The following is an 11,693-nucleotide window of genomic DNA, read 5'->3' as shown; positions in this document are numbered from 1 at the left end:
TCCTGCAATTATCAGATCTTTTCCCTTTCCTTTTTCAACTTGTTTAGCTTCTTATAGGCAAACCATTTTCTTTTTATCATGATCTGATTGTAAGATTTTAGCCCCGACAAGAAGCTGTTTCTCTCTTTTCAGGGTCCTCGAGAATATCTATTCCTACTAAGGCATATTAACTTCGTTTTCCCGAGTAAACATATATTTTCTTTTTTATGTAACTCATTAGCAACCTCTTGGCGTTTAAATTAATCTAACAGATCTGTTAATTATATTAAAATTCTCCTTTTTAGCAAGATGATTCAAGGTTGTTCACCTATAAAATTTATTTTTACTGAATTTCTAAAAGAGTATTCGATAAGTCTTGATTTGAACAACTCCCTTAAATATAATATGTTTGTTAGCGAATGCAACCCTCTAATCGTACCTTTATTGTTAAATCTGGAAAGGGCAAAAGAACTTTCTTGAATTATTTTAAAATGTTAAACCAATTCAAATGTTAGATAAATAAAGCATAAACAATTTCAAATATTACATTCATTGCAATTTCAAGATATACAGTAAAATTTTAATGAGGAATTTGTAGAAGGAATTTTATTTGTATTAAAGTTTTAAAATTCTAAAATAAATTTATTTATTTGGGTAAATATATTAGACAATTTTAAAATTTATTAGTAACTTCATAAGAGAATTTCTTTTTCCAATTCTACCTAAACAACGTGTTTATACGAAGAATTCTAAAATTTTTAGATTTTTAAAATACTAACATTTTAAAATTCATCAATCAAAATGCTTGCATTTGTAATTGATTTGTTTGGATAAATAATTGATTTATGAAAATATTACAAATTAAAAATAATCATAAAAATAATTATTAAAATTAATAATATACAAATATTCAATATGAATATCATTATATACATGCAAATTTATAAATAATTTTAATAAAATAAAATTTAAAAGATATATATTAGAATTAAATAAAATTACCTTTAAAATTGAAGGGTTTTTTAATCTCATAATATGAACATGAGAATTAATTAAATAAATTTACGAGGAAGTTTGAAAAACCACTCCTATAGGTGGAATTTAAAAGAAGAAGAAGAAGAAATTGAGCTACTAAAATTCCCTTGAAATTATTCATAAATTTCGCATTCTCCAATATACTTATTCCACCAAATAAATTTATTTTAGAATTTTGAAAACTTTGATACAAATGAAATCCTTCCGACAAATCTCTCATCTAACACACTAAAAAAGATGGTTTTGATTTTAAAATTCCTCATAATTTTGTTTGATTAATACACGTGGTCTTGCTATACGATAAAAACATAATTTTAAAAATATTTTATTTAAATCTAATATATATTTTTAAAATTTTATTAAAACTATTTATATTTTTACGTATATAATTATATCCATATCGAATATTTTTTATATTATTTATTTTAATGTAATTATTCTTCTTTTATAATTATTTTTAAATTTTTAAAATTTAATAACCTAAATTTTCTTAAATCAATTATTTATCACAACTAAACAATTAAATACATATATTTTGAATTGATAAATTCTAAAATACTAACATTTAAAATATATATATATATATATTTATATATTTAAATTCTTCATCCAGGAGAGTTTGGGTTCATGTTAGCATATATTCTCATTTTACTTCAAATATATTTATTTTATTTATTTAAATAAATATGTGATTTATAATTTATATAAAATGTGAAGAATATTTTAATTTAATCAAAATATCCTTAATTATTTATTATTTTATTAGTTTTTATTTTAAATATTTATTTGTTAATATTATTTACCAAATATATAAATAAGAATTACATTCACAGAAATTTATTTGAATATGAAAAAACTAGTTAAAATTTATATTGAATTAATTTAGGTCTTTGATAACTCATTGGAAAAAAATTAAATTAATGAAAATTAATATTAAATCATTTGATAATTTATAATAAAATAATTTAATAGAGTTTTTTTATAATAAAAATGAAAATGATAAGTAAATAAGGAGTTATTATAGAATATTTCCAATTTTTATTATCTATTTTAACATTATATAATCTTATAAAGAAGTGTAAAAATAATGTGAAATATTTAAGAAAAATAAGGATGAAAATGTGAAATAAAAATATTAAAATATTAAAATTTATATTTATCAAGTAGTTTAATTATATTCATACTTAATTTTAAATAATACACTTGTTGAAAAATACGAAATTGACAAATTGAGTGCTAGGGGAGTGCCCACTCCCTTGCCACTAAAATTGTGTTAAGATAGTTTCCATAGTTGAAATGTTGAAAACTTATTAAATGATTTTTATGGAATTTGTTGAATATTTGGATGATATCTAGCACATAAATGAAAATCATATCACACTGGGAAATATATTTTGGAGATTGGATCGTGTTGAATCACCCAAGTCAATCCCTTAGATTGTGGATATTAGATTGGATTGAAACTCTGATTGATTAGTTGCCAAGAGTCTGTGGTTACATTAGTTGTTATTATTATATTGTATCTAGCTACCTTATTGTTGTTTTAGTGGGACTTTGATAAATATTCTTATGTCAGCAAGTCTCGAAATAATCTATTTAATTGAGATATTGTATAGGTTATGTAAAGACAAAATTAAGCACTTAATGTGTTAGTGACTTGCTCCTACAGAACTAAGGTAAAAAAGATTGAGAAAAATCATTCATTACCACTGATAAAGGATTCCTCGAAAAGTTAAGGATTAGTAATCCGTTTTAGAAATCGAATGGGTTTGATCTTATACAAACGCTAGGAAGGTAATCAAAAAAAGAAAAAAGATAAATTCTTCTTTACTTTTATCACTTAGGAGCCGTGCGAGATGAAAGTCTCATGCACAATTTTGAATAAGAGAAAGAAGTGATGAATCCTCTTTTTGACTCTGACTCTCCTACTCCAGTCGTTGCTTTTCTTTCTGTTACTTCAAAAGTAGCTGCTTTGGCTTTAGCCACTTGAATTTTCGATATTTCTTTTTATTTATCATCAAACGAATGGCATCTTCTTCTGGAAATCCTAGCTATTCTTAGCATGATATTGGGGAATCTCATTGCTATTACTCAAACAAGCATGAAACGTATGCTTGCATATTTGTCCATAGGTCAAATCAGATATGTAATTATTGGAATAATTGTTGGAGATTCAAATGGTGGATATGCGAGCATGATAACTTTTTCTTGCATTGTATTATTTGGTCTACGTACCAAAACTGATAACATTCAAGATTATGCAAGATTATATACAGAAGATCCTTTTTTAGCTCTCTTTAGCTCTATGTCTCTTATCTTTAGGAGGTCTTCCTCCACTAGCAGTTTTTTTCGAAAAACTACATTGATTCTGGTGTGGATGGTAGACAGGACTATATTTCTTGGTTTCAATAGAACTCCTTACGAGTGTTGTTTGTATCTACTATTATCTAAAAGTAATCAAGTTATTAATGACTGGACGAAACCAAGAAATAACCCATCACGTGCGAAATTATAGAAGATCCCCTTTAAGATCAAACAATTCCATCAAATTGAGTATGATTGTATGTGTGATACAATCTACTATACCAGGAATATCAATGAACCCAATTATTGCAATTGCTCGGGATACCCTTTTTTAGTTTAGCTTTTAAAATCTATTTCTTAATTCAAGGTCCCTCTTTACTATCATGTAGTGTAGGAATATTAATGAACTTATAATCTATAATATGATGATCGAGTCGATTCCATGATTATAAGTTCATTCCATACCGAACCAGACCGAAATAGGGATATATACATTCTCATTATGAGAATGTGTCATTCGAATGTATTTAAATAAATATTATGTTTGCATATGGAACCCTATGTCGTTACATTCCATTTAGGATTAGGAATGGGTGTAATCGAGCCTTCTTTTTACATATCTCTCATTATTTAGGACCTACTCACCTTTTTTCCTTTTTTTTTCTTCTATTGAATCGAAAAAGAAATAGGTTTGATTGTCCATCTTTTTAATATAATATATATTTAATATAATCTTAACATAGACATCATCCGAATACTTCAAATCAAAGCAATTGGATGTCTAACTCGAGCCTATATGACATGACCAATCAATAGAAATACTCCAACACTCCACCTTTGTCATATATTCCATACATCACACTAGATCGATATCATATTCATGGAATACGATTCACTTTCAAGATGCCTTGGTGGTGAAATTGTAGACACACGAGACTCAAAATCTCATGCTAAAGAGCGTGGAGGTTCGAGTATTCTTCAAGGCATAATATTGAGAATACTCATTGAATTGGAATAAATTCGGCAACGGATCATGAGATCTTGGTGATCTTCTCTATCTAATGAATTGGGAGTCCACTTTGAAATCATTCGCCCTGCACCCACCCGGAGTATATGCTTCAATAGGAATCACGGACACAATGGTAGATTGATACAATATAAACCTCTGGTAAAATGCCCCCCGTAACCTAGTGGACAAAGTACATTACATAGCCCGTTTTAGGGATTGGCGACTTACTTATTCCGTGACATTGGCACTGGACGTTCCAAAAAATGGGTACTATTGGGTCCCTAGGTATTCTCTACCTACCCACCTGTGTCGGTTTTGGGTATAGGTATCCTTTTGTTGAAGGTTGTTTGAGTTTTTCCTCTAAGTATAGCATGGGTTAATTTAGTGCCATAGCTCCTGGTACTCGAACATTGGCTCGTGGCATTTTCTCTACCTCTTCTTACCCTGAAAAAGTAGGGGCACCTTGCATCCTTGAACAGATAACCATCTTTTGGCTAACCTAGCCTCCTCCGTCCCTCGGGACCAATAAGGGGTAGTATTGGAATATTCACCTTTTGTCCATCGACTGCGCCTTTCGGCCTAATCTTAGGCCTTGACTCACTCTCCGTGGACGAACCTTGCGGAGGAACCCTTAGGTTTTCGGGGCATGGAATTCTTACCAATGTTTGTGTTACTCAAGCTGACATTCTCGCTTCCACTTTGTCTACTCCCGCTTACGCAGGTGCTTCCCCTTAAGGCAGAATGCTCCCCTACCGATGCATTTTTACATCCCACATTCGGTAGATCACTTAGCCCTGTTCATCTTCGGCACAAAAGTGCTCGATTTGTGAGCTATTACACACTCTTTCAAGGGTGGCTGCTTCTAGGGAATCCTCCTGGTTCTCTCTGTACCCCTAGCTCCTTTATCCCTTTCTCATTAAAGCATCGAATTTCTAAATTCTCATAAGGACCACCTAGAATTCCTTCCAGGGCTTGTTGAATTGTTTTTATAGATTTTGTCATTTCACTGATTCGGGCTAAATAACGAGCTAATGAATCTTTTTTTATCATTGGATTTCCCAATCAAATTCGTCGTAACACTCATAATGATTAACTTTCCGAAGATCCCATTTGATTCTAGATGCTTATAGTATTGATCCGGATAAACCCCAATTTATTGCTTCTTCTCCACCAATAACGCCTATCCCTTCAACTCGTTCTAAAAAAATAGGATTTCAAGTAATAAGTTTTTGGTATTTAATAATTCTTGTTAAAAAATAATCATAGAAATCCAAACATTTATCTATCCAACTATAAGGTAGATCAACCGCCACTCCTCCGATACAAAAATAATTATGCAATATTCTCATACTGGTGGCAGCTTCAAATAGATCATATACTAATTATCTTTCTCTGAAAATATAGAAAGAGAGGGTCTGTGCACCAATATTTGCCATAAAAGGTCCAAGCCATAATAGATGAGAAGCTATACAACTCAACTCCAACATAATTGCTCTGATATAGCTGGCCATTTTAGGGACTTGGATATTCCTCAATTGTTTTGATCCATTTATGGTTATTGCTTCCGTGAACATAGTGGCTAAATAATCCTAACGCATTACATAAGGAAAATATTATATGATTGTTTAGTTTTCCGCAATTTTTTTCCATTTCTCTATGTAAATAACCTAATATTGGTTCACAGTCAACAATATCTTCACCATCTAGAGTAACAATAAGACGAAGAACACCATGCATTGATGGGTAGTGAGGCCCCATATTAACTATCATAAGGTCTTTTTCTGTAGCTGATAGATTCATAAATTTTTCCTCGATTCATTCTTACATGAATTGTTCAAAATGAAAACAAGTATATCAAAATGAAAATCTAATAAATCAACTAATTTAAAATTTACAAATTAACAATTTTTTGATTCCTGAATATCCAACTCATGAATTAATTCTTTATAATGTATTTTATTTATCTTCGATAAATAAGATATCAGTCGTTGACATTTTCCTAGAATTTTACGCAGACCTCTCTGAGATAAATAGTCTTTTTTGTGCAATTCCAAATGTGAAGTAAGTCTTCGTATCTTATTGGTGAAGCAAACTATTTGAAACTCAATAGACCCCTTGTTTTCTTTTTTTTTTCTTGAAAAATAACTGAGATGAATGAATTTTTTACCATAAAACCAAAAAATTTCCCTTTTTTTTAATGTGAATTTTACTAATCAATAATAATACTAGTCATTTTGTTATACACGATTTAAGTTCGTTATTAAATTTATCATTTTTTTAAAATAAAATTAATCAATCTCGGTTTCGATTTGATTCGTATAGGGATACAAAAGAGTGAAAGATTTCTACAAAAGAGAAAATTTGAGAGTTCAAATAAGAGGATTTTGTTGATTCATTTTGCGATCTAGTTGATATGTATGTCATTAAATTAGTATCGTGTATCAGAATAAAATGTAAGACAATCCTTGTGACCATCTATTTGCTTTTATATACCCAACACAATACATACATAATATAGGGGAAAATGTACCATTAACAAATTTTCAGATATGGATACATACAGATCCTTATCATACTGAAACGACTGTCGTTATTAGCATTAAACCAATATCGATTCATACAATCTCAATCTTCTAATAGATAATTGGGCCAAAGAAAGAACTTTAATTTAATTAGTTTCTTTTTATCACTATCAAGATGTTTGTTTTTAGTCAAAACTTGACCACATTTGTTAACATTATTTAAAAATATTGCATTTCTATGCATACCATTTTATCTCTTGAATTGAAAGAAATTGAATTCGTAATTCTAAATCGGTGTTTAGGGATAAAATATTTTCAGGAACAAACAAATCATAATGATTTTTATCTTTATTCTCAATCATTTTTATTCATAGAAATGAGTTTTATCAATATAGTTTTTTCTTGGTATCTTTGATTAATTTGGTGTTTATTTTTATGAACCAACAAAATACTTATAGTTTGATATAGAATAAATTGTCCATCATTTTTTCTTGATGATTTAACCGGATCGATAATCAATATTCCTATTTTCATTAATTCTCTAAGAGTTAAATCCTTCTGAATCATTAAAACATCCAAATTCATTTCTCCCCATTAAATAGAGGATATAACAATTTCGTTTGGATTTATCAGTCTAAGAAAGAGGTAATATACTTTAATATTATTGATTATTCTTTGATTTAAAGAATCATCCCATCTCAATTGAAAACGCAAATACCTTTTTAGGAAGAAATCAACCTTTGCTTTCGTGTTGCTCTTGTATTGCTTTTTCTTTCTATGTTCTTTTTTTTTGTCTGATTTATAATAATCTTCTTCAACATCTTTTTCTTGGTTTGAGAGAACGGATTTAAAATTTCCTTGTTTTTGTGCATTTGATATAAGACCCCCTTCACATATGGGTTCTTTTTCTTCTTGATTTCGATTCTCTAATCCAATAACTTTTTTTCGTTTGGTGCTATAAGGGAGTCCCTTTTTTATTTTCAATAATATTTTTATTAATATTCCTATTTCCATTAAAATTGAAAAGAAGTAATTTTATTGGTATGATCCATGGTTTAACCTTATATGCATTATATAGCAGCACAAATTCTGGGAAGAACCAAAGTTCTAGATTCGGTATAGGACGACTTAGTATTTCTTCATTTAGTCTCATCCAATCAAAATGGCTTCCTTTTTTTTCGATGGGTTGCTTTTTTGATCTTGATAAATTATGAAATAAAAAAGGTCCATTTTATCAATTATTTGATAATTATTAACCACAGTCTTAATATTTTTGTTACTCTTGGTATTGGTATTGACCCAGGACTCAATATCGACCTTATTTCTGAGACAAAAATGAAGAAATCTCCAATTAAAAAATTTTCTGTGCGAAAAAAATCCCCATAGCATCTAGGATATCGCCTCCTAGATAATTATGGATAGGGATATCCCTCAGTGTATCAAAAATTTTTTGTTTATCCATGTTGTAATGATGGAACTCTCTTCCCTCTTATTTACTTGGAATGGTGATCCATAAGCATATAGGTCCCTCTTAGCTTGATAATTAATAGATTTATATGATAATAAATCATATCCATAGTGTTTTTTTAAAATTAGATTTTTTTTTATTTTTGTTCTCGATTCAGTTTATATTCTGGATTCAGTAATGAGTTCGCTTGAAAATCATTTTTTTGTAATGAATTAATCTTTCTTTTTCATCTAACTCCCATTCTGTTAAATCTTTATTTTGAGCCAAATAGAGTTGATTGACTCTATTTCGCCATTTTCCTTGTACTAATTTAAACCATCTGTTCTAAAATAAATTGTATTTATAACGACTCCTTAACCAGTTTTTCCATTCATTCATTCTAGAATGCCAAATGATTTTTTGTCTTAACCCATAATGATGTCTTAATCTCGAATGAGGTACTCCCTGTTTTTCAAACCAGTCTTTTATTTCATTTTTAAGAAAAAGAGATGTTCCATGATATTGAAGGATAGGTTTGAATTTATAAAAACTAATAACTTGGGTTTGTGATAATTTGTAAAATACATATGCTTGTGAGAGGAGGATAAGTCACAAAAGCTTTTTCATTTTATTTCTAATACTAACATTAGAAAGTGAAGAAAGTGAGGTTTTATAGTGGAAATAAAATGAGTTGTATTTTTATTTTTTATTAATTATTTCTTGATTTGCTTCATTATTGTGAATGAAGTTCATAATCATTTTTTTGTTGATTCAAGAAAAGTTGGGTATTGGTTATTGGAATATTAATGATATATAGAAAAATATCCATGTGTATCTTTTCAATGAAAAATTTTATAAAAAAATAGAATTTCAGATTAATCGAATATTTCTTCTTTTATTATTTGCCAAAATTTTTTCTTGATTCTAATATTTTATTGTGATAACTTATTTTATTAGATTCGTTTTCTTGTCTTTTTAATTAGAATTTTTGTATTTGACTTTTGATTGTGTTTGTTCTCTTAGTCGGATCTTTTATTTTTTTGTTAATGAATAATTTGTCCACGCCATAGATTGAATTTGAAGGGATGATTTGTGAATCATCTTATTCCGATTATCAAGTCCTTTATAGTTTCGCCCAATTCATATATTTCTCTCAACCCAAAAATGGAATTGAATTTATTTTTGAAAGGTCTTTTATTATTCCCTTTAGAAATAGAATGCTTTGAGTGATCCATTTTTTGTTTCTTTTGAAGCTTTTTGAAACAATTTAGTTTTTTATTTTAAAATTGTTAAAGCTATAAAACATTTCGTTTTCAATTTTTTTTTATTTTTTTAGTTCTTTAAAAATAGGCTAGAAAAACGAACGCCATTTTTGAGTAGAGCCGAAAGGTAGTTCAGTTTCCAATCCCCAAACTGTAAAAAAGAAAAAATCATTCCTTTAACCTTTTTTTTCATTAGATCTTTCTGAGAGGGTTGTAGTTTAAATCTGTGCCAATGTTTTAAGAAAAAAGGAAATAGGATCTTTATCTTAATGCCGTCTATTTACCAGTTTTTTTGGAAATTTTGTTTTGAATAATTGAACACCATTATAAGTGCATTTAACATGCATTTATCATACATGTATCTCATACATGTTCATATTTTCGCAATTGCACAAACACACATTTATCACTTTATATCATAGGTGTGAGAACACATACGCTCAGAATTTAGAGTTGGGGGCTAAGTTACATCTAAATCACCAATTACACAATGAATCATCTATGAGCAACGATTCCAAAACACTCACCAAAAACATGCTTTCGTCAAAAAGCCGAAAGCTCAGACACACTTTTCTTTGCCTTTATTTCTACTCGTTGAAGGTCCTATTGATTCCAACGCTTCAACAAGAAAAACCACACAAATATTCAATCAACAACCAGTCAATAACTCACCTAAAACAATTACAAACATAAGCCTAAGCTACGTTCTCTTCTAACCAAAACCTTTCGACATAGAAAACTTAAAATACGAATAACTTGGTCTACACTTAATATTTTTGCACGAAACGAATTCCATTCATCTACATGTTCATCTAAAACTAATTCCTAACCTTTACACTACACAAAACTACACGTTTCAAGGTATCAAATTTTTTTTGACAAGTTTTGACTATTATAACGAAAATTCTTTAAAACTAAAAAATTCCTCAACGAAACTTTAAAGTAACTTTAGAAACCTTCTAATTATGTTAAAAAAATTTGAAAAACACTTTAAAACCAAGTTTTAATCCACAATCCTGAAATCCACCATTAATGACCAAAATTTCAGCTTTTATCTAAAACATGCATTTAAATGGCTAATAATTCTATTTAAAGAACTAAATAACATCTAAAACTATTTATAAGTCAAACCGTTACCTTAGAAGATGAAAAACTATGCGTTTGATCAAAAATCTGAAAATTCTAAAAGCTTGGCAATGGAGAAATCAATCGTGAGCTTGGGTGTTTTCTTAGTTTCAATGGAGATTTATAATTCCAAGGGTGATGGAAATCAAGAGTAATTAGGATTTAGAGATCAAAATCAAGTAGGAGAGACTTGGGAGAACAATAAACAACACAAGCAAAGTGAAGAGTAACTATCGTGAAAACAAGGCTATAGAATAAAGGCTTTTAGGTTCAATTTAAAATTCTTGGCAGATTGCTTCATAAATACCCACTGTTTTGACTTTGTTACAAATCATTCCTTTTTCTAAAATTAAAGGTATTTAAAACTCATTTTTAAAAATTGGTTTAATATCCTAATAGTCATTGTCGAGAACATTATCGATCACCAACCTTACAAAATTTCGAGCACGTATAGGCTAAAATTCTTAAAATACCCTTGAAACTTTTAGGCCCTATTTTGGGGTGTGAAAACCTTACTAAAATGGATATACCCTATCTCTATTAAAAATGTAAAACTCCTCGGGTTTTTCAATTTATGGGTATTTGTTTGGTAATGATCGCACTACAAGATGCGTCTAGGTTAACTTACTCTCACGTCTTGATTTTCCTGCGTCTAGCCATTATTTCTTTTAAATATTTAGCGTACTTAGGAAATTTTTCGATTAGTTCTATGAGAGGCAAGTTAACGTTAAGCGATTTAAATAAGTTTAGAAAACTTACAAACTTCGCATCATCCCATTTCTGCTTGTCCACTAGATGGGAGGGGAATGGTACCTTAGTAAGTACATGTTGTACATTTAGCTCGGCTTTCAGCTCAATTAACGACTCAGCTACCTCTTCTGGTTTCTGTTAAACATCATCATTTTGAGAAATTTTCTTCTAAAAACCATTGGCATCCTCCTTATTTTCCTCTTGATTAGGGTTCCTCGAGCTACTCAATACTTTGCCCGAACGAAGTGTGATTACCTTCA

At 29.2% G+C, this 11,693-nt stretch overlaps 1 pseudogene; it reads right to left on the bottom strand.

Moving 5' to 3' along the window:
* Positions 1-5,173: 5,173 nt before the first annotated feature.
* LOC128043038 (NAD(P)H-quinone oxidoreductase subunit H, chloroplastic-like) lies at positions 5,174-6,127 on the bottom strand (annotated as a pseudogene).
* Between the last annotated feature and the right edge of the window lie 5,566 nt (positions 6,128-11,693).

Source organism: Gossypium raimondii, chromosome 8 (genome assembly GCF_025698545.1).
Source record: "Gossypium raimondii isolate GPD5lz chromosome 8, ASM2569854v1, whole genome shotgun sequence".
Taxonomy (NCBI): domain Eukaryota; kingdom Viridiplantae; phylum Streptophyta; class Magnoliopsida; order Malvales; family Malvaceae; genus Gossypium; species Gossypium raimondii.
The sequence above is the reverse complement of the archived record's forward strand: the minus strand, read 5'-3'. Positions and strand labels throughout refer to the sequence as shown.